This window comes from Leptopilina heterotoma, unplaced genomic scaffold (assembly GCF_015476425.1).
Source record: "Leptopilina heterotoma isolate Lh14 unplaced genomic scaffold, ASM1547642v1 Lhet_201, whole genome shotgun sequence".
In the NCBI taxonomy this organism is placed as follows: Eukaryota; Metazoa; Arthropoda; class Insecta; order Hymenoptera; family Figitidae; genus Leptopilina; species Leptopilina heterotoma.
The window spans coordinates 1952451-1976404 of record NW_025110916.1 but is presented as its reverse complement, the minus strand read 5'-3'; the positions used below and the strand labels follow the sequence as shown (position 1 = coordinate 1976404).

The following is a 23954-nucleotide window of genomic DNA, read 5'->3' as shown; positions in this document are numbered from 1 at the left end:
TTGCACTGTTTATCACGTCACGTTTCTTTTTTATAGTGCACCACAAAGTACCAAAAATGCGATTATTTAATACCTTAACCCCGTTTTTTCAAAATTGAGACGTCAAGGGGAAATTTTACTTAAACATTCGTAATCAACGACAAAAATTCTATATCATGTATACTTTTGCAGCAACATTGTGTCGAACAGTATCATTAATGATTAATAAAATTAATTACTTACATTAATTATTAAATTTATTTATTTCTCTTTAGTTTTATTTTATTATTAGCCATTAAAGAATAAAAATATTCTACATTCGAGTTGAATACTTTTATTTTAAGAGGATATTCTTTCTAAATATGAGATAAGGCACTTCTTTTCTGTGTGCAGAATAAGTCATGGGAAATTGTTAAAAAATCTCTAATTTTTAAAAGAGTTTAGAGTAAAAAATGTCTCATATTTTTAAGAAACAAATTATGCAGAAACTTTAAATAATTTTCGTCAATTGAGGAGCACGATGCTCTTTGCCATGACATTTGCTGCAGAATGCTGTAAAATCTAAATGCAAAGTCTTAGTATTTTCATAAAGCATGATTTGACCTTGTATATATAATGAGATATTTCTCATTGCGTTTCACTTCCATGATATATTAAAAAACTTTTCCTTTATACAAAATCAAAAACATTTCAAAATGAAAATTTAAAAAATAATTTAAGTTCTTCCCTACATTTATTTTTATATAGAGTAAAAAATAGTAATTTCTTTAAATTTATTAAAAGTAGTGCTTCCTCATTGAGGCATTGTTGAACTGAAATTCTTTTTTTAAGTTGTAGATCTCATTGAGAAACACAAAATCAATAGTCTTTGAATCTAATTGAACTAAAATTTTTTCAAATTTAAAAATTTTTCAGAAACCGTTTTTTGCAAATATTATTAAAAAATATTCTGACGCTTTTTGGAAGCATCTTTTAACTTCTTACTAAACATTTTTCTGCCATGTTAGCCAATGTTATTAACGTTTTAAAAAATTAAAACCTTCAAAATTATTTTTTGTGGTTTCCCGTGTGGAAAAAGCCACGTTCGAGCCCCACAGCTCCGAGGCCCCCCTTGGGGGCCCACGTGGAAGATCCATGAGGAGAAATCCACGAGGGAACCAGCAGGGGCCCCGTTCTTTGCCCTTACGGTTGTCCTGCTCAAAAATTTATCTAAGTTTCAAAAAAAAAATTTTTTTTATTGAAAAACTTTAGTTCAGAATGCATTAAATTACATTTCAAAGCACCTGAAATAAACATTAAGTGACATTTTTCCAGAAATCCTATCACAAAGTTATGGAAATTTACGAGGGCACCAGCAGGGCCTCTGCTCTTAGCCATTATGAATGCCCTGCTCAACAATTTTTCTAAGTCCAAACAACGAATATTTTTTACAACAAAAAATTATTGTTTACAATCATTTTAAACAATGAAAAACACGTTTTTAACAAATATTTAATGTTACTTTTTAAAAAATATAAAACTCACATGAGGGCAAATCCTTAAGGACCCACGCGAGGGGCCCTCATGGATTGCCCACATCATTAACCAGAAAAAATTTCTAAGTCCAAAAAAAAAAATTTTTTACATCAACAAATTAATGTTTGTAATAATTTTAAACAATGAAAAACACGTTTTTAACAAATATATAATGTTACTTTTTTTGAAAATATTGAAGTTACCTAAGTTAAGTTGTGCTTTATGCAGGCGAGTTTTGTGTTTCCAACAAGCTGGTTTGTGTGTACCACAAACCAATCTGTTATAACACCAAGAATTCCACGCATGCGCAAGAAAATTCAAGTGAACGTCTGCTTGTTGTCTGCTGCGTGACTGTTTAAGCTGTTGAATCATAAACTGAAGTTTGTGACAAGACTCATTCTGGTTTGTGTATTTCCCAAACTCAGCCGTTTGTGGATACTACTAGAGATCCTCAAGGGAGAGTTGTGTCAATATTCCCCTTCCACAACTTCGAGGGTTTCCGGAACCCGGAAGTGACATAGTAAGTGCGGTGAATTCAAAAGTGTAAATATGGTCTGTTTGGACAGTGACATGAATTAGGTTATGTTTTGGTATATGTGGTTGTTAAAGTCCTGTGTATACGTTGAATATTTCAATAAATAAATTGCGAAATGGTAAATTCTTGCTGCATTTTGTATTGTCATACGAAGTCAGGAAATGGCAACACCCTAAAATTATTTCCAAAAAATCAAAATCTGAGAGAGAAATGGATAAAAAGTATAAATAGAAAAGATTGGGAACCGTCACCAACATCAGTTATTTGCCAGGTAATTTAACAATTAACTTTAAAAAATGTAATGTAATGGTAATTCAATATATTTATTGTGACATTGTAAATGTCATGATTTATTTTTTTATGCTTTACGTGTAAATATACAGAAACTAACAAGGATTAAAATTGCATTATTAATCACAGTTAATCACATTACATTACAGTTTTACAGAAATTTATGAATGATCCTGAGACATTCTAATTTTTAGTTACTTTTAAATTAAATTTTTTTTCTAGTTACATTTTTTACATGACATGTTCGAGACTATTGATGGCAAAAAAAGATTAAAGGCACAGGCAATACCAACAATATTTCCTCTTCCAACAATAAGAAAGAGGTTAGCTGGACGTACGTTTGTCAAACCACTAAAAAAGGTATTAAATTTATTAAATAATAATCTACAAAAATTTTTTTCGCAGGCTAAAATAATAATAAGAATGATATAAAACTCATTGACATAACCTTAAACTATAAAGAATTGTTTTAAACAAGAAATAAAACTAATTAAAATTCATGGTAATTAATAGATTTCTAAAGATTCAATAATAAACCAATGAAATAATTTGACGACTGAGTTTTGTTTTTGTTTTCGAAAAATAAAACATAAAAGTTTTCAATTAATCTTTTATTATTCTTTTCAGCAAAAAATAGATGTAGTAGTAAACAACGTTAATGAGCTTGTTGCTAAACAGACAGCTTCGAAGTTGTCACAAGAGCAAAATGTAACCTTAGATAACACTGAAAGAGAAACTGAATTAGAAATTGAAAATCACAATGGTTCTGCTTTCTCTGCAAGTTCAACTAAATTGATGAATGAATCTAGTCAGGTAAACAAATTGAAATAATATATAAATAAAAATATTGATGGATAAATTATAATCAATAAATGTTGTAAAACATTATTTTTACGGAAGAAAAATTTTTAATCGAAATATTAATTTAAATATTCAGAATATTATAGTAATTACTAATTACAGTACATGATCATTATTAAATAAAATAAGTTTCCTTAGAATTTACTAAATACAAATTTTTTATATTACAGGAGGAAAGTGTAAATGATAATTGCAAAAATCAGACTAGTGAAAATGATGTAACCGCAAATTCATTTTTCTCATTGACAGAAAAGGAAAATACAGTTTTCAGAGAAAAAACTAAAGAAGAGATAGAACAATTATTTCTCAAACAAGAGAAGAAAATCAAAGATTTAAAAGAGCGATTGCAAAATGTAATTAATGAAAAACAAGAAATGGAAAGAAATGGACATACTGCATATAAAAATATATTAATGGAATTATTTACCGAAGATCAAATAAATTATCTGCTCAAATACAAAAATGAAGACGGGAAGATGAAGCGACAACATTGGTCTAACTCAACAATTAAGAAAGCACTACGTTTAAGGTTTACTTGTGGCAACACTGGGTATGACGAACTCTTAAAGCAAGGATTACCTTTACCATCACGTAGGACTTTGAGCAAAAGAGTTGAACATATAAAATTTGAACCTGGCATCTCCGAAGAAATGTTCAAGTATTTGGAATATAAAGTGACGAATTTTACAAATGACAGTGATAGACAATGTTCACTTGCCCTCGATGAAGTCAGCATAATGGGAGGAAGAATGTTTGATCCCCAAACAAAAAAATTTATTGGAGATATAACTCTTCCGCCTTCTTCACAAGGTATTGTCAAACACGCATTAGTATTTGTTTTAATTGGTTCCAAAGCACGATGGAAGCAAATAATTGGTTATGAATATACCGGTGGCGGATTCGACGGTAAATTAATGAAACCTATCATTTTGCAGATAATCTCTAAAGCTGAAAATATCGGTTTAAGAGTAAATAGTGTGACGTGTGACATGGGCCCTGTGAATGTTGCCTGTTTAAATTCATTTGGCATTACAGCCGGTAGGAAAACTGAAATAAAAAATTCTATTCCGCATCCTCATCCTCATGATGACAATAATAGAAAGTTGTTCTTCTTTGCGGATGTACCGCATTTAGTGAAGAATATTGTGCAAAGTATAATAAACAACGGTGTAATCTATATACCGGAGGATATACAAACAATGTACAATCTACCGACAAATGTTATAGTCGCAGACCACTTACTTGAATTGCTGGAAGCCCAAGAAGACCTCATTTTTACTTTAACACCAAATTTAAAAAAAGAAGACATCTTTCTTTCAAGTAACAATTCTTTCCAAAAGATGAAGGTGAAAAGGGCCCAACACATTTTAAGTAGTGAAGTTAGTGCAGCTCTCTATTATTTGTCAGATGAAAACAAAAAGGAAGAATATCAAACTACGGCTTGGTTTGTCGGTCTCATTGCCAAATGGTTTCGAATCATGACTTCGCGAAATTTACAAAGTGCGATCAGCAAATTTAATATTACCACCTACAATGAAACAATTTCTTTTCTGAATGAAATGATTACTCTCATGAATAGAATCTGCATTGGCGATCGGGGAATATTCAAACCAATTCAAAAAGGGTTTATGTTGTCAACGAAATCTGCTATCGAATTAAGCCAGTACCTAATTGACATTGTAGGTTTTAAATTCGTTTTAACCGGAAGATTCACTCAAGATGCTGTTGAAAATTTATTCAGTGTTGTCAGATCAAAACATGTTACACCAAATGTTTTGCAATTAAAATATGATTTAAGATTAATTTCCATTGCTCAGTACACCAAATCAATTAAGTCGAGCAACTACGATTACGATGATTCATATTTCTTAAGCGATTTTCTTGAAGAAAATAAGAACAATACATCATTAAAAGTAAAAACAAACACTACATCTTTGCAACAGGTTAACTCAACAAATTCGGAGAATTTATTTCCAAATGTGGAGTCAAATGCTTCGCGCAGTATTAATTTAAATCAGATTTCTCCATCAACTCCAGCTCGTCAGTTAAACAATATAGAAAAAAATGCTTTATATCGAGTTGCAGGGTACTTAATAAATAGCATCCAAAAAAATTCAAAAACTTGCGATTCATGTATTGCATCTGTAGGGTCAAGAAAATCTGCAGAATTTGCAGAACTAGAATTCGCTAAATTTGTTGCGTTCAAAGAATATAAAGAAAATCTCCTGTTCTACGTGAACGAAAGAACATTTAATTTCTTTTTAGAAATCGATCTAATTTATCGCAATTGGGATCCAATTCTAAAAGACATGAGAAATATAAACGTTTTAGAATTTTTTTCATGTCGTTATGAAGCAGTTGACAGTGGACACATTTTGCCATGTCACAGTTTGCGTGACAAAATCTTACGTAGATTTGTTGTATTTTGCCTTCGAATTTGCAATCAAGCGAAAAAAAAAGAAAAAAATGAAATGAAATATGACAGCAAAAGCATGGCCATGCATGCAGCATTCCGATAATGTATGTAATGTTGCAATAAAAATCAATATCATGTTTATATTGCATAAATTATTTTTTGTACTATCTATTACATTTATTTATATAATAAACAATTTTCTAATGAATCTTTGTTCTTCTTTCTGTCTTCCGGGAAAAAATAATGGTTTCGTGATAGACGTCTCATTTAAAAAGAAAAGAATATTTTGAGTCGGGATTTTTTGGTAAATATAGAGAAATGCTCTGGGACCCGCGGTGCTTTCGGAATTTAGAAAAGTTTTAATAAGTAAATAATTATTGAAAAAAATTGTTTAAATATACGGAAAAAAGGGGTTATAATCGGTTTGGTATAGACGTCTTATTTTGAGAGGATAAAATTTTTCAGATTCATATTTGGAAGGGTAATAGAGGAATTTAACTCTCCTAGGAGCGTCCCTCTCCGTTTTTGCAATAATTTTGCGATTGAAAGTGGAGTAATTTGAGATTAAAACATTTCCTTAGTTCAAGTCGCGACCACTTCCGAGAATTGGCGCCACCTCCTTGACCACTGACACATAGATCCATTTGTCTGTGTGCTCGTCGCTATATTGTCTCTCACTTTCGCCAAAAAGGCCAAAAATGACAAAAAGCCAACTTTTCTAATTTCGTTTTTCAATAATTCTTTCAAAAATAAATTGCAATTTATTTCGACAATATTCTTTATCATCATGATAAATCGCAACTATAAATATCTCAAATTATTTAGGAGTGAGACGGATGCCCTTAACCTAATTCACTAAATATTTTTTAAATTATACTTATTTTTTCATTACAAAATAGTAATATGCTTTCTTTTATTTTTTTATCTAAAAAAATTTAATGTTAGTAATGTTCGTAATGTGTTACTTAATTCAAATTCGAAGACAATTCGCGCCAATTTTCAAACATCCGGGTTCCGGAAACCCTTGACCAATCACCGTTTAAGGCATATTAACACAACTCTCCCTTGAGGATCTCTAGATACTACAACCGCCGTTCATAGATGGCACAGGAAATCTTGTAATTTTCACAGGAAATTTTTTTCCGTGTATGAAATAACCGACACTGCAAAAAGAAGTATCTTATTTAAGATGTTTTGGTAGTCATTTCTAAGATGTTATGGTAGTCACTTTTTAGTCATTTGAAATATCTTAATTTAAGATGTTAAAAGTATTTTCGTACACATTTTCTGTGTATTTTTGGGGCAAAAAGTTTTGAGGTTAACTATTGGCTTATATGTAAGACATTTTATGCATCTTAGTTTTTAGTAACTTAAATTTTTTTCGCATCTTACAATTCACAAGTATCTTATTGCTAAACATCTTATTGAGACAGAAACATCTTAATTTAAGATACTTTAAAAAACTTACAGAAGTATCTTACTTTTTTAAGATAGAAGAAATATCTAAGACGTATAAAACATCTTAAAAATCAGTAAGATACTTTAGAAAACATCTTATTTTAAGATGTAAGATACCATTTTTCCATCTTACATCTTATTTTAAGATATCAAATAAGACACTTATTTTTGCAGTGGATTAACCGTTTATTCGGTTATTTTAAAATATCCGGTTAACCGTTTATTCGGTTATTTTAAAATATCCGGTTAACCGTTTTTTCGGTTTTTTTTGAAGTAACGAGTTAAACGGTTTTCCGATTATTTTGAAATTATAGGGAAAGAGAAGCATTATTTTTATTTGTGTATAGATAAAATTGTTTCTTAAACATCTAATTTGCAAAACGGAAGGCAAAATTTTGAAATCTAAATTTATATATTTTAGAAGTTTCTTAGATTTTTAATGTAATTTTTCAAAAATGAATTTTTCTTTAAGGGGACCATACAACACTTTTGCGTGTTTTTTCAACATTTATTTTTTCATAGTAAAATGTATCAAAACACTGGGCTCTTTTCACACATATAACCACACATATTGAGGATTAAGAAAAAAATATTTTTTTATTTATTCTGACCTTCATGGCGACAAAATGGCGGCTGAAGTGATTGTCCGGAAAAAACTGGTTGACACGTTATCTCTGCTTCAAATGTCGGAAACAAAAAATCAAAAGAATTTCTTAAAATATATATCAGTGGCTATGGCCTGAACCACAACCAACATTCTACATCCTTTTTAACCCCATTTTTTTACCGTTTTAGGTAGTGGTGCATAACGATACGAGATGCTTGTCTGTTTTTTAAATTTTTCTTTATAATAACGAGAAGCTTTTAATAAGAGATTCTCGTAAATTCTTTTGTTTTATAATTTTGTTCTTATTAGAATCCCGACGAACTTCTCGTTATAAAATAATTTTGAATTGTTTTCACTGTTTTTTTACTGTCACAAATGCCCGAAGTTGAATTTTAACCATTAATTTAAAAAAATGGAGAATTCATCGATGATACTTTCGGAAGAAGAAGACGACAATAACAATGAGAACACTGAGTATACAACTTTCCGAATATTAATTTTTTGTACAAAAATGTAATTTACCTTATTCAACTAATAATTGAAATAACAATTATTCTTAAAAGCAGCGCTAATGTTCAAAAGGAGGTTTCGTTTCATTCGAAAAGGCGTAAATTAAATGGAAAACCTCTGCATATTTCTTTTGATTATTTATATGATGATAAAAACATAAAATAGGGAAAGTGTAAGATTTGTATGCGTGAAAATCCGGAAAATACTAAGATGATTAAAATGACAGGGAATAATACAACAGGACTAAAACGTCATCTGAAAAAGTTTCACTTAAAGGAATTTAAGGAAACTTACCCTTTTGAAAATGATCTGGTAATTTAAAATATTTCGTATTATTTGAAATTATTGTATTAAATAATATAATTTTGCATTAAAATATTTTTCAAAAATTATTTTTTCCTTTCAATTTTTATTATTTTTTTTGTCCTTTTAAAAGCGTTTTTTTAGTTTAACCTTATTGAAAAAAATATTTATTAGTATCTGCAAAACATTTTTGAATATATATTTCTTCTTTCTTATTAGCTTAATTTGTGTATTTGTTTCGTCAAATTTTGCATTGTTCAAAAATTATTTATCTTAACTAAAATTTAAAGAAATTTAATTGACTTTTCTTTAAAGTAGTAATTGGTAGAGTTTTTATTAAATTAGCTTAAGTTTTATGATAATAAAATTTGTTATTATTTCTTTTTTTATAATAACAATAATTTTTATACAAATATTGAATGGTCCTTTAATGAATTAAATATGCTTTAATAAGTCATCAATGTATTCACAGATTTTCGAGCAAACAGTATTTAATGACAAACTAGTAGATTGGATGGCTCTAAAATACTTACCTTTCCACTTTTTTGATGATATTGAAACTCAAAATCTATTTCACTATTTGAATCCTAATGTGGAAATCCCTTTACGAAATAAAACTCGATCTTTGGTTCTTAATCGATTTGCGAAAATGCAGAAAACTGTAATGTCTCTGTTGCAAGAAAATTCTTCGAAAATTTCGTTCTCAGTAGATGGATGGTCTTCTATTGCGCATAAGGGATATAATGGCATTATGGCACATTTGATAGACAATGAATGGAAGCTTCATTCTCTTGAGATTGATTTTGTTCCTTCAAATGGTCAGCACACCGGCGAGAATATTGCCAATTTCTTCTTTGAAACGATTAATAATTACAATATATCTGAGAAAATGCTTGGAATAACAGTAGATAATGCTTCTGCCAATACATCTTTCATGATTCAATTATCTCATCTAACCAACTTTGACTACAAAAATCAACACTTCCGTTGTTACTCGCATATCCTGAATATTGCAGTTCAATCGATGTTAAACGTATTAGGTCTTGATTGCACCTCAAACGAAAGTGAAGAATTAGATGAAGAGAATGAAGAAAATTATGACAGTGACGATGAAAACAACCAAGAAGATGATCTTGATGCAATTTTAGACGATGCCGAAGAAGATTCTGTTCTCTCTCCATTAGCGAAACTTCGAAAGATTTTTAAAATATTAAAGAGATCAGAGCAATGGACAAATAAATTAAAGAACTGTTGCGACGTATGTGGTATTAAGATGTTGTCTCCAAAAATTGACGTGGCTACAAGATGGAATTCTAGCTGTGATATGATAAATCGTGGGATTGATTTGGAAAAAGCTATAGACTTGTTGTGTAAAAACAATAAATCATTAAATGGCTTAATAATTTCTAATCACGAATGGACACTCTTGAAAGAAATTTTCAATCACTTGCGTCCTTTCAAGGCGTTATCGGTTATCTTCTGCGGAGAGAAGTACCCAACCCTCAATCTAGTTGTTGTTGGCTTTAATATGATTTTGGATAAAATGGAACACTCCATAAAAATTTTACAGAACAAAAGGAGAAATAGTATAGAAGATAACATTTTGGTAGCATTGCAAACAGGACTCGGAAAACTTGATAAACACTATCAAAAAAGCAATTGGATTTATTGCGCAGTTTTATTATTAGATCCCAGATTTAAATTAGAAACATTTGACATGACTGCGTGGGGTCAAGAAATGAAAAATGCTTCTCTTCGAACTTTCAAATCCATTTTCAAAAATCAATATTACACGTCTCAAGAAAAGGTAAAAATAAGATTATTGAAATATATTAAAAGTATTAATAAAAATAAAACAAATTTTTAATATTTAAAATTAAGATAATATTATGTTGAAGTTCCAAATCATATAATCACATTTTATTATTTTCAAATTTTGAATTTAACACTACTTTCAATATAGGAAATTACAAAAGCAGTCGATAATCCAGGCAGATCATCTCTGATTGACTTAAATGAAGATATAGATATATTTTCCTTGTACAGATCTGACGAATCAGGCACTTCTACTGCTACTACTTCATCCATGAAGTGGGAAGATGAATTAAATGCGTATTTTAATGAAGAAAGAGAAGTGAGAACAGTAAACGTTTTGCAGTGGTGGAAGGATCACCAAAAACAGTTTCCGAATCTCTCTAGAATGGCAAGAGACTATCTTGCAATACCGGCGACATCAGTTTCCGTAGAAAGATTGTTTTCTAAAAGTTCATTGATTGTGCGAAAACATCGAAACAAACTAAATAACGAATGCATAAGATGTTTAATGGCCCTAAATTCATGGGTATCTTGCTCATTAATTAATAAAATTAAAGAACGGATGGAAAAGTAAAAAAAAAATGTTTGTTAGAAGTTTGGAATAAACTGCATTCCTATTTATGTGACATATTTGTAATTTTTATAATAGAGAAAGAAAATATTGTTTATAAAAACTTGTACAAATAAAACTTCGTAAAAATTCCTATAAATTATTTAAATTATGAATGTTAATTATATACTACAATAAAACAATTATAAAGACACCTGATGAACCGTTTTAATATTATGATTAAAATTTCAAATAACGATAACACATTACTAAATTTTTTTATCATCCACGTATTATAACAATTAAAAAATCTATTTTGAAAAAATGAATTTTATACTTTTCAGCTCCATTCTTTTAATTATTACTTTCTTATATATGTATTGTTTTACCAAAAATTTTAAACTCTATTCATTCACTTTTTTTACGTTTCCTGGCCAACATTTTAATAACTGGAATTTTTGAAGATTCATTTTTTATTAATTTTTAATATTTTATGTCCATTAAAAAGACACTTCAAATCGCATCGGATAAGCAATTTTTTAAACTTTATACGGTCTACAATTAAAAAGTTATTGACATTTGAAAAATTAGAAAGAACGATGCTGAAAATTGGTCAAAATTTGCCCCCTAAGGGGCAAGTAAAAGAAGTATATATGTTTTTATAGATTTTGACCTGCTGAATCCGAAAATCAACCCTAGAAAGTTCTAAACCTTGGGGAAAGGGTTGAAAACCCACCCTTAACTCACAGACACCGTTTTCAATAAAAAGTAGTAAAATATGATAAAATTATTAAATAAGAAATGTTTACGCTATAATTTAATAAATTAAGGTACTTAACAGTAATAACAAACGCATAATTTAAATCACGATTACGACCCTTGCAGTTTAAAAAACTACCCCCTCATACATTAACACTTATGCCAAAACCCCAAAAAGATATAGAACGTCAATATATTGATACATAACAAGGCAATAATTAATACTTTAAAAATAAACAACGTTTACCACTACTGCAGAAATATCGGCCACCCCTAAATATGTTAAAAACCACCCCTAAACAACCAAACCCCAAAAAAAACTTAAAATGTCATGGACTAAGATTCTAATGTTTTTGTTAAAGAGTTATCCCTACCAATAACAAATAAGCAACTATTGTTACATCTACCATTAACTCAACAACCCTTAATCATGATCAGAAACTACCCCTTTATCATCCCTCAAAAATTACCTCCGAAATTACAAATTAAAAACCAAATTATTTTGCTATTTATGACACTTTAAATAAATGTTTGATATGGTGATAATCAATTTATTGCAATCAATAAAGAAAACACATAAAATATTCCAACCTTGAAGGTACAGTCTTTGGTAGTCTAATTAATAACGATCAGAGTTTATCAGATAAAACCACTGAAGGTAAGAAACATTGTAGTCCAATCAATAAATATAAGGGTTATCAGGTCCAACCACTAAAGGTAAGATACATTCTTGTCCAATCAATAAAGATCAGAGTTATCAGGTCCAACCACTGAAGGTAAGAAACATTGTTGACCACTCAATGAAGATCAGTGTTATCAGGTCCAACCACTGAAAATAAGAAACATTGTTGTCCAATCAATGAAGATCAGGGTTATGGGATCCAACAACTGAAGGTAAGAAACATTGTTGACTAATTAAAGAAGATCAGGGTTATCAGGTCCAACCACAGATTGATTGGACAACAATGTTTCTTACCTTCAGTGGTTGGACCTGATAACCCTTATAATAATTGATTTGATTATTTAAAGTGTCATAAATAGTAAAATAATTTGGTTTTTAATTTGTAACTTCGGAGGTAAATTTTTTAAGAATCATATAGGGGTAGTTTCTGATCATGATTAAGGGTTGTTGAGTTAATGGTAGATGTACCAATAGTTGCGTATTTGTTATTGGTAGGGATAACTCTTTAACAAAAACATTAGAATCTTAGTCCATGACATTTTAAGCTTTTTTTCGGGTTTGGTTGTTTAGGGGTGGTTTTTAACATATTTAGGGGTGGCCGATATTTCTGCAGTAGTGGTAAACGTTGTTTATTTTTAAAGGATTAATTATTGCTTTGTTATGTATCAATATATTGACGTTTTATACCTTTTTGGGGGTTTGGCATAAGTGTTGATGTATGAGGGGTAGTTTTTTAAACTGCAAGGGTCGTAATCGTAATTTAAATTATGCGTTTGTTATTACTGTTAAGTACCTTAATTTATTAAATTATAGTGTAAACATTTCTTATTTAATAATTTTATCATATTTTACTACTTTTTATTGAAAACGGTGTCTGTGAGTTAAGGGTGGTTTTTCAACCCTTTCCCCAAGGTTTAGAACTTTCTAGGGTTGATTTTCGGATTCAGCAGGTCAAAATCTATAAAAACATATACTTCTTTTACAATCCCCTTAGGGGGCAAATTTTGACCATTTTTCAGCATCGTTCTTTGGAAAAAGATATTTTTTTAATTAACATTGCAGAGGTTTATTATATTTAAATAATCTCATTTTGAAATAATAATTACTTTCTACTATGATACTTAAAAAATTACAAACTTAGATTTAATAAATTTTCTCAAGAAGGTTAGAAAGTTATGTTTGTATATATGGATTGCAGGGGTTTATTATATTTGTTTTATCTTATTTCGGAATAATAATTACTTTGTACTATGATAGTTAAAAAAATTGCAAACTTAAATTTAATAAACTCTCTTAATTCGTATATGTATGAATGCATCCGCTATTGTTAAAATGAAACAAAATTTGCTCGATCAATTTTCTAAAATAATGTATTCTCGTTAGAACGATATAAAATAATGCAAGTATTTCTGTAACAAAAAACGAGCAGCTTTGCTGTCAAAGTATATTTATACATTTCACTATGAAAAAATAAATGTTGAAAAAACACGCAAAAGTGGTGTACGGTCCCCTTAAGCACATAGAGTTTAATTGCACACACTAATTTTATGTTTTTTGAAAATAGAAAATGAATAAACAATCGGTTATTCTAAAATAACCGGTTATTCCAAAATAACCGGTTATTCCTAAATAACCGGTTATTTCAAAATAACCAAAAAAAAGGTTAACCGTTTGCTCAAAAATTTTATAACCGGTTAACCGGTTATGACAATAACCGGTTTTATAACCAGTTAACCGCACAGGCCTAGAGCAGAGGCCCTGCTGGTGCCCTCGTAAATTTCCATAACTTTGTGATAGGATTTCTGGAAAAATGTCACTTAATGTTTATTTCAGGTGCTTTGAAATGTAAGTTAATGCATTCTGAACTAAAGTTTTTCAATAAAAAATTTTTTTTTTGAAACTTAGATAAATTTTTGAGCAGGGCAACCGTAAGGGCAAAGAACGGGGCCCCTGCTGGTGCCTTCGTGGATTTCTCCTCATGGATCTTCCACGTGGGCCCCCAACGGGGTCCTCGGAGCTGTGGGCTCGAACGCGGCTTTTTCCACACGGGAAGTTACGATTTCTTTAAATTTAACTTCTTCAGGAGCGGAGGACTTTTGAAACCTTTTTTTTCTGCAATACCAAAAGATACAAAATAATATAAATAACATGAAAATTATTTGTTTTTTGTTGAGTATTTCAAATACGTAATAAAAAATAACGTTAATAAAGCGAAAACATGAAATAAATTGATATTCCGTCTAAAAAGTGACTTTTCTCAAAACCGAAGTAATCGATTTTTGATTTTTTTCTTTTACTACAATCACTAATAAATAAAGAAATTTTTCCCACTTATGCCAAAGTGGTGTTCTTTAGGGTTCAAATGATATTTAAAATTATGTCAGTCGTTGCCTAGAGTTTAGAGCAGGAAATTAAGAAATTAAACCACTTTAAAACTCCATTTCATTAGTGAGGCACTTGTTTTGTTTTGCAATTGAAGGTTAATTTTTTAACAAGTGTAAAAATCAAATGAAATTCTGTGCAACGACTGACATAATTTTAAATATCATTTGAACCCTAAAGAACATAATTTTGGCATAAGTGCCAAATTTGAAGTCAATTTTCAACAATTCAAAAAAACGGATCCAATATGGCGGACGACTTTTTTTAATAATTCATGGGAGTCACTGGAAATTCGTTGCTCGAGAGTTTTCGGGGTCGCTTATAATGAATTTGATATTAGTTTTTTAAAATTGATAATGGCCTACCCATTATGACAAAAAATCTTTTATTTTCATTGGGTTCGCATGTCACTCTTTATTTGTGAGTTTTTGAGGTCGTTTTTAAAACCTGATTTTAAGTTCATAATCAGCGACGCCAATAACTTAAGTATAACAAATTTTATGAAAATCTGTTTATTTTTGAAAATTTTGATTCGACATTTTCAATTTGAAAAACTGACTTTAAATTCATTATTAGCGTTGGGGACGCTGATTAAATTAAATTGGTAATGCGCGTCCCCAACGCTGATAATGAATTTAAATTTAGTTTTTCAAAATCAAAAATAACAATTCAAAAATTTAAAAAAAAACAGATTTTTATTAAATTTGGTGTACTTAAATTTTTGGAGTCGCTGATTATGAATTTGAAATCAGGTTTTAAAAACGACCTCAAAAACTCACAAATAAAGAGTGACATGCAAATCCAACGAAAATAAAAAATTTTCTGTCATAATGGGTAGGCCATTATCAAGTTTAAAAAACTAATTTCAAATTCATTATAAGCGACTCCAAAACTCCCGAGCAACAACTTTCCAGTGACACTGATGAATTATTATAAAAGTCGTCCACCATATTAGAGCGGCCATTTTGAATTTATACAAATTGGCATTAATTTCGTCACCAACGACGTTAAAAATTCATAGGAACAAGTATTAAGTAAATCCGGTGAATTTTAAAAAATTGGTTCTATGCACCCGTTATTTTGGCATAACACATCTATACTTATAACTAATTTTCTTTTATTTAGGGTAGTGTGGGGCATTACTATTCGCGGGGCGAAACTATTCTTTAGTCCTAGAGAGAAAACTATTCATCCGATTGAAGTCCCTTTTACACTGTATACTTGTCATGTGAAATGAACATTGTACGCCACATTTGAGCTTCTGGCGACATCTATCATAGGAGTTAGGTACTCAAATGTGATTTTGATATACTCGCTTACTGACTTTTACTCATTTAGTCTGCCATTGTAAATAGTGATAAACGGTCGGAAAAATTATTTCTAAAGTCAAATTTAGTGCTGAACACGAATATCATAACGGATTTTTGATATGCTATTGTTCAAAAATTTTACAAGTGTTTTTTCAAAAAATGTGCGGTTGGGGCGAAACTATTCGCCCACTGATGACAGCGAAAACTACGAAACAAAGTATTTTTTGTGTGTGCTTGTTTTTAGGTTAGAATGGTAAGAAATTGGAAGAGAAAAATTCCTTCAATTAACAAATTAATTTTTATATTTTTTTAGTATTATATCAATAATAGCTGCAAGAATAGTTTCGCTCCTCGTTTTTTCGACATAAGAAAAAATGGGTTTCGTAAAATCGCTGTAGTTCGGAACAGAATCGAGTTACAGCAAAAAAATACATGGCAAAATTGTAGCTAAAAAGTCAAGCTTTCAAACAGTCCGACTCATTTTTTTATTTTTTTTAAATACAGGCAAACCTAGCTACGGCGGAAAGCAATTAGACGATTCCGCCGTAGAGAGGTTCGTTAAAATGCTATTAGTGAGTGAACGTTCAGGGATGTATCAACCATTTTAAATCATATGATCTTTAAATATGAAATAGAAGTTATGATAATTTATTAATAACCTTATTTAAAAATATGTATTAAAAATCATTGAATTCTTGCAAAGAATTTTGTCAAAAAATTTGAGAATAATTGAATTCCTTCGCAGAATTTTATTATTTATGAAAATAATCGAATTCTTGCGAAAAATTTAATTAAAATTTATAAAAATCCTAATTAAATTCTTTTGAAGAATATCTTTAAACTTTTTTAAAATAATGGAGTTTCTTTAATAGTTATAATTGAAAATTTTGAAAGTAATTGAATTATACAAAGAATTTTTTCAACTTTTTAAAATAACCGTGTCTGTTAATAGGTAATTTTAAATATTTGATTTTAAAGTTTATTAAAATTGTATTGAAAATAATTGAATTTCTCAGGAGAATTTTATTATTTATAAAAAATAATTTAATTTTTGCGATGAATTTTAAATATAATTATTTTTTTTTAAATTACTTTGATTTGTTATTCTATTTATTTTATTATTTTTCATGTTTATTTTTTATAAAATAGAAAATATATTATGAAATAAACAAAAATTATAAATCAAATATAAATTAAATAATTTAAATAAAAAAACATCCATATAAAAATTACAATTCGAAACTTTTCGGCCCTGAATTTCATGGCACTCACACAGTCACAACTCTCACTGATATAATCCATTCTACTTCTACCTGGCGAGTTTCCGCCGTAGCGAGGTTTGCCTGTACATTTTTTAGACTCAAAAATCCAAACAAGAATAGTAATGCCCCACCCTACCCTATAAAAAAATTTCTTTTTATTGATTTTTAATTATTTTCATTGATCATAAAGAATGTAAATTTGTAGCATTGTGACGAAATTTTAATATTTACTCGACTATTAAGGTATTTGTCGCGCGACTGGTCACTATCAAAAGTTTGTATCCGTTGACTGTACTTATGAAACGATTATGAATGCGAGTTTCCGAAAAACTTTTGCCGACGTACAGTTTGACACACAGATGTTCTCAAAGTATATTCATAACCTCTCGCATGCAAAAACGATCGTGGCAACGTCGCAAGTTTGGCGTATGGCCGTCTTTAAAATTTCGCGCCAAAAGTAGCAGACAAGCTGTAGTATTTAACAAGCGCTATTGCCACGTTTACAAATTCACCTGTCATTTACAGTAAATGTTAAAATAATTTTTCAAGTTTGATGTTAAATATCTTTTAAACAAGACGGTGAAAAATTTTCATTTTTTTTTATAAAAGTTCATTTTGGTTCAATAAATAAAACTTTAGTTTTTCTAAAAAAATCTGTCGATTAGTATAAGTGCAAAAATTAAAAATCTGTGGTTTTCATATGGTTTTCCTATACCGTACATGTTAAAAATCGAAACTTTGATTTCATTTTTTGAGACTTACAGACGCTCAATTTTATTTTAATAGGCCTTATTTTGTAGATAAATATCCAAAGAATAATTATGTGAAATTTAAAAAAATTCTGTCGAAAACGAATTTACGCGACAAATACCTTAAGTATAAAAAATATGCAGCCATGGGTATCTACAAGTTTTAATCATACACTAGTGATAAAGTATACATGATTATTATTTCATTGCAAATGTTTTATCCTTTTAAAAAATGCATTAAAGAAAATATAAAGAGATTATGAAAAAAATATAGTTCGGTTGTTTTAGAGGAGCAAGTGAATAGCGGTTTTTTTAAAAGAACAACGAGAAAAAAGTTTTTTTAGCGTGGAGATATCGAAATGTTAAAGGGTACACCACTTTGACCGCATGAAAAAATACGCGTTTTCAAGAATTTTTATTGAACAATGGAAATATTTTTATTTAAAATGAAGTACATATCTGTATTATACTACTTTTTAAGTACAAAAAGAAAATTCGAAAAATTTTTTTTTAAATGCCTGTTTGGCAGGTGATTTAGAGCAGCGATGCAAAAATTTATGGGCAGACGATGGGCATGATAATTCAGTCCAGATTTAAGCTAAAACAAAAACCCGTACGTATTTCTATAGATAATTATATCACAAACAAAATAAAAAAAGAAATAAGAGAATCGTCTGAAAATTGTGGCAGCTATAGTGCCCACCGATTTTTAAAATGCAGTTTTGAGTAAAACGCGTTTAAAGTTTTCATTACAGCGTAAACGTCAGCGCAGTTTTGCGCGACCCTGCTTGCACAGTTCGAAAATTGCCTTTTCACTTGAGATATCGATATATAACTAATGACATATCATTTTGGTGTCCATAAAGAGTACTTTAAGAAAAAAAAACAATTTTTGATTTTGTGAAAATTTCAAAGTGGTGTAACCCCTTAAGGCGCCAAAACGTTCAGAAAATGTATGTTTTTTATAATTTTTTTTTCATACAATAAATTTGAACATATTGATATCTGAAAGTTCACTATAAAATATGTAAGTTATAAAATTTTTGTTAAAAAATATTAAAAATTAGGTTCGTATCAACAGATATTTTGGACCCCTTTCCAAAAAAATTGCTTTTGCGGTGGTCAAGATATATTTTGACTGCTTCATTTATAAATAAAAAATTTTCTGTTAATGGATGAATATAGCTCGTGATTGAACAAAGGGTTTAAAAAAAAGAAATTTAAATTTTTTACAGTGTCTTAATGGTCCTAAAAATGGGAACTTTTGACAAAAGATAGTGTAAAAAATTTAAATTTCTTTAAAAATCCTTAGTTCAATCACGAGCTTTTGGAAAGGGGCCCATATAACTGTTGCTACGGGCCGGATTTTTAATCATTTTTATCAAAAATTTTATATATTGCTTATTTAATAGTGTACTTTCAGATACCAAAATGTCCATATAAAAAAATTTATTTATTTTATGAAAAAAAATTAATAAAAAAGACCTGGTCGTTTTGACCAATGTAACCCCTTAACAGTTGTCAAGCATAACAATTGACTCACACTGTCCGTAAAAGCAAGTATTTTAAGAGATGATTGAATTTGCTTAGAATAATTTGTTACTCGGGGGTTTTCGGGGTCGCTGATTACGAATATATCAAATTTTCAAAATTCAAAATGGCGGACGACTTTTTTAAAAATTTATTCAATTTGCCTGAATTTCGTTACTTGGATGTTTTCTGGGTCACTGATTATGAATCTGACCTAAGATTTTTTTATTTTGACATCATACTCGTAACGAGAGACCCCAAAAATCCTCAAGTAAAAATTCTAATTCAATCCAATTATTTTTTAAAATAGTTGTATTTACGGACAGTGTGAGTCATTTTTATGATTGACAACTGTTAAAAATATCAATTTTGACAGATAAGTTAGTTTGTTGTTGGTAATATCGCTATATCTTCGTAAAGTAGAGGGTTCAAATTTTAATTTAACTCCTATGACAAGTCTCTAGGACGTCGGATTTACCCGGTAGAAATTTTTAAAAAATGCTAAAAACGTGAAATGACTTCTGGATCTCAAACAAAAATTTTTTGTTGCAGCCTCGTGTAATTAATATTCAATAACATGTTACTAAACGAATAAATATCAACTCCAAATTTTTAAAAACTAATAACTCATTTTGATATTTGAAGTAAATATTTACAGTATTCGAAATATTAAAATAAACTTTTCTTTAACCTTTAACGTTTCATTCAATAACATCATTTAAGGACCTGTGACGCCTTCAGGCGACATTTTGATTTCTTAAGTTCAATGAGCACAACTTTCTTAGTTTTAATTTTTCATTTAATTCAGCTGATCTTTATATCGAAAATTGTGTTTATTAAGCTAAAAAACATAATTGTTTTTTTAGCAGTCAGTGGAAAAAACGTTTTAGAAAAATAAAAAACTCAATTTTTGTCTAATTTTGGAGTAACTTAAAAATTCTGAAATAATTTGATCGACTTTAGTTAAAATTTCATACTTACTGAAAAAATCGCAGCATTCAAATTCAACAGTAATTAATAAATTCATTCGATAATTTGACCAAAGTCAATAATAATTTCGCTATATACTATAGTTAATTAGTTTTTACTAATTTAATTATTTCTGGATATAAATTTATAGTTATTTTTTTTCACATAATAACGTTTATTAATTGTTAAAGAATTAAACTCGAAATATATTCCAATTTATTTAATTAATTGAGAAATAAATCAATTTTTTAATATTGATCAATTAAATTAATTTTCAGTAATAAAAAGTGAATTACTAATCAATTTATATTTAACATTTCCGATTGACATACTTAACTTTTTATACAGAAGTTAAGAATAGTGGGTACCGTAAATTTAAACAATTTAACAATAATTCACGAATTCACAAATTTTAAAACATATATATTTTTTGTACCTAATAAAAATTTTTTTTTTATTAATGAGCTCTAAAATATAAAAATGACATATTTTTGGTTTCAATTATCAAGTATATAGAAAAGTACAAAATATTTGAGCTCTGGTAAATTGTTCGATCGGAAAGCAGAGACTTTTTTCAATAAATTAAACAAAGTTTTAAAATGGGACAGCAGTGGGTTTTTAAGAAAATAAAAAAAGTGTTTAAAAAGTTGTATTTCTTCATTTTTTGAAAGTATATTCTTGTCCCACTTTCAGTGGGAATTATTGGAAAAAAATTTCAGCTTTTCAATCAAAATAAATAAATAAAATGATAAAAAAGGTGGTTTTTGTAAAAATTTAAAAAGATATATTTTTAAAAAAATTTGAATAAAACAATGTCCCTTTAAAATCTATTTTTTCGATTAGAACAGTTCAAGTGGAATTGCTCATTTATTTGATATTTTTCAATATTGAATCCTGAGAATATTTATTTATGCATGTGTTATTCTTGGCAGTACATATTTAATTAATTCAAGATACTGTAAAAAACTTGTTACTTGCAAATTTAATACAAAATACACAATGGAGAAATAAATTGCAACACGTAATTTTCTTGCAGGAAAAATGATTTAAATTTAAAGCAGTACATAAAAATAAAACATAGAAAAACTAAAAACATTTATACAAAAAATAGAACTTGTAAAGAAACATATCATGTCAGTACGACATAATAAAAAATAATTAAGTTGACATGTGTTGTGCGATTTATATTTTAAACATTTCTTCTGACAGCAAAAATTATTTTCTACCATTTTACAAAAAAATGTATGCATGAATAATTACATATAAAAAACATTGTGTTGTTTCATTTGTATGAAAAATATTTATTAAAAAATTAAACAATGCAAATTTTTATTTAGCAACAAGAAGACACAATTTGTGAGAAATAAAAAAAATTTGATTGACAGTTTCCTTCTGAAAAGATAAAAAATATGGTAAACTTAAGAAACAGATGAATAAATAAAACGAAAAATGAAATTTACATCTCTAATTAAATACTTGATACAATAGGTATTAAAGAGTGATCAAAAGTGCTTGACTCCTTTCTACCACCTTGGGGATAACAAAAGCGAAGAATTAATTGTTCGCTTCGTGATTATTGCAACAAAAACGAAAATTTTACAAAGAACATGATTTAATCATTGAAGACTGAAGAATTCACGCAGGAAATACAGTCGGAGTAGACTCATATTTATTAACTTAGTGAATTCAAACTCGAAACGTCAAAATAAATGTGTCAAAAATGAAATATGCAGTAAAGTAAGAGATAAAAATGAAATTGAAATACGATGCGAATGCAGAATAAAGAAAGAAGTTAGGAGTAGAGTGAGTCACAAGTTACAGATAGAAAGATGCTTAGAACCGACATGATGCACGATTCGACGTATGTCGTGCGAAAGCGAAGACCAAGGTGAACACTCACAGATCCTACTCCACAATTTTTTGTAATATCTTTGTTAGCCTCAAATGAGGGGAATACGTTCGAAAAACTGCGTTCCACAATAAACTTTTGCAGTAAAACACTTTTGATCACTCGTGCAGATGGTAATTGTTAAATAAAATCACTAAAATCGAAAGAAATCACACAAGGTTTTACTTACGGCCAAGACTGTTGTTTAGGAAGGGTTTCGCAATCTATCGGTCACGCTCGGAAATTTCCGACTATCACTGTTAACTTCAGCGAGTTATAGTATATCACAAAAATTTAAACTTTTTTAATCACTACACTTTTATTTCAACTGGTAAAAAATATAAATACCTTAATTTATTCTGTACACTTTAATATATTTCTATTACACTACCGTCAAAATTGACTTATAGATTTATCTTTTTTAGGTATTACCTTGACACTAGTAGTGATAATACTTGAACACAAGCATACAGTCCAAGAAGACTAGAGACATAAATGCAAACTATGCTGATCCCACCAGTATAGGGATGGGCCATCTCGATTCGATTTTCTGTATTCGATTACTCGAGGCTTCCTATGGGTGCGGCCACACCTGCCTGCAGGTTGTTGGCATGGTAACATACAGGAGTAAAGGCCAACGCAGAATAGATCTGTAACCGGAACCGCAATCGTAAGCGTAACCGTAAGAATGAGTTAAAGAAGGATAGGTATATTGTTTATCCTTCTCTAACTCATTCTTACGCTTACGGTTACGATTGCGGTTCCGGTTACAAATCTATTCTGCGTTGGCCTTAAGAATGTCCGTCAAGCAGGGATGGGTGCGTATAATACATGATGTATAAAGGCCAACGCAGAATAGATCTGTAACCGGACCGCAATCGTAACCGTAAGGGTGCGATCCCATGTGAGCAGAATACGTCGACCGAAAGCAGAAAATTATGAGAGTGAAAAGAACAACAATATCTACCTATCTCTTTTGCACTCACGATTTTCTGCTTTCGGTCGACGTATTCTGCTCACATGGGATTGCACCCTAAGCGTAAGAATGAGTTAGAGAAGGATAAACAATATACCTATCTTTCTTTAACTCCTTCTTACGGTTACGCTTACGATTGCGGTTCCGGTTACAGATCTATTCTGCGTTGGCCTTAATACGTGGCTTTATACATGTATAATACTACGTATATTACGTCCTAGGTTTTCTACATTATGTATATTACATGTGATGACGTAACTCAGTAACTGAAAGGTGGTATTTTAAAATTTCTTTGTTTTTAAATTAAAAAAATTTTTATCGTTTTGTTAATAGTAAAATAAAATGTTTAGGTATTAATTAAAATCTTTACATATTTAATTTCTTTTATTTAGAAATTTAATCATAGCCGTCACAGTAATATATGTATATGATGTATATATAAGCATACAACATAACGTATATTCACTAGTGTCATAGTAGTGCAAAACTTTTTTTATCAATTAAAATTTTGTTTTAAATTTAAATATAGGAATAATGGTTATATAAATAATAAATAACAAACATTTGAGGTTATGGTAAAGAGGGTAAATATGTCAAAATAAGTCTG

The 23954-nt window shown here is 29.3% G+C and overlaps 1 protein-coding gene across 2 annotated transcripts in view; it reads right to left on the bottom strand.

Annotated features, from left to right (window-relative positions):
- LOC122501130 (eukaryotic translation initiation factor 4 gamma 2) overlaps positions 1–22868 on the bottom strand; it is a 62367-nt gene extending 39499 nt beyond the window's left edge. For both annotated transcript variants that reach the window (XM_043610404.1, XM_043610405.1), the window contains exon 1: positions 22562–22868. The gene's annotated coding sequence lies outside the window, so the exon portion shown is untranslated. The remainder of the gene's footprint in view (positions 1–22561) is intronic.
- Positions 22869–23954: the final 1086 nt, after the last annotated feature.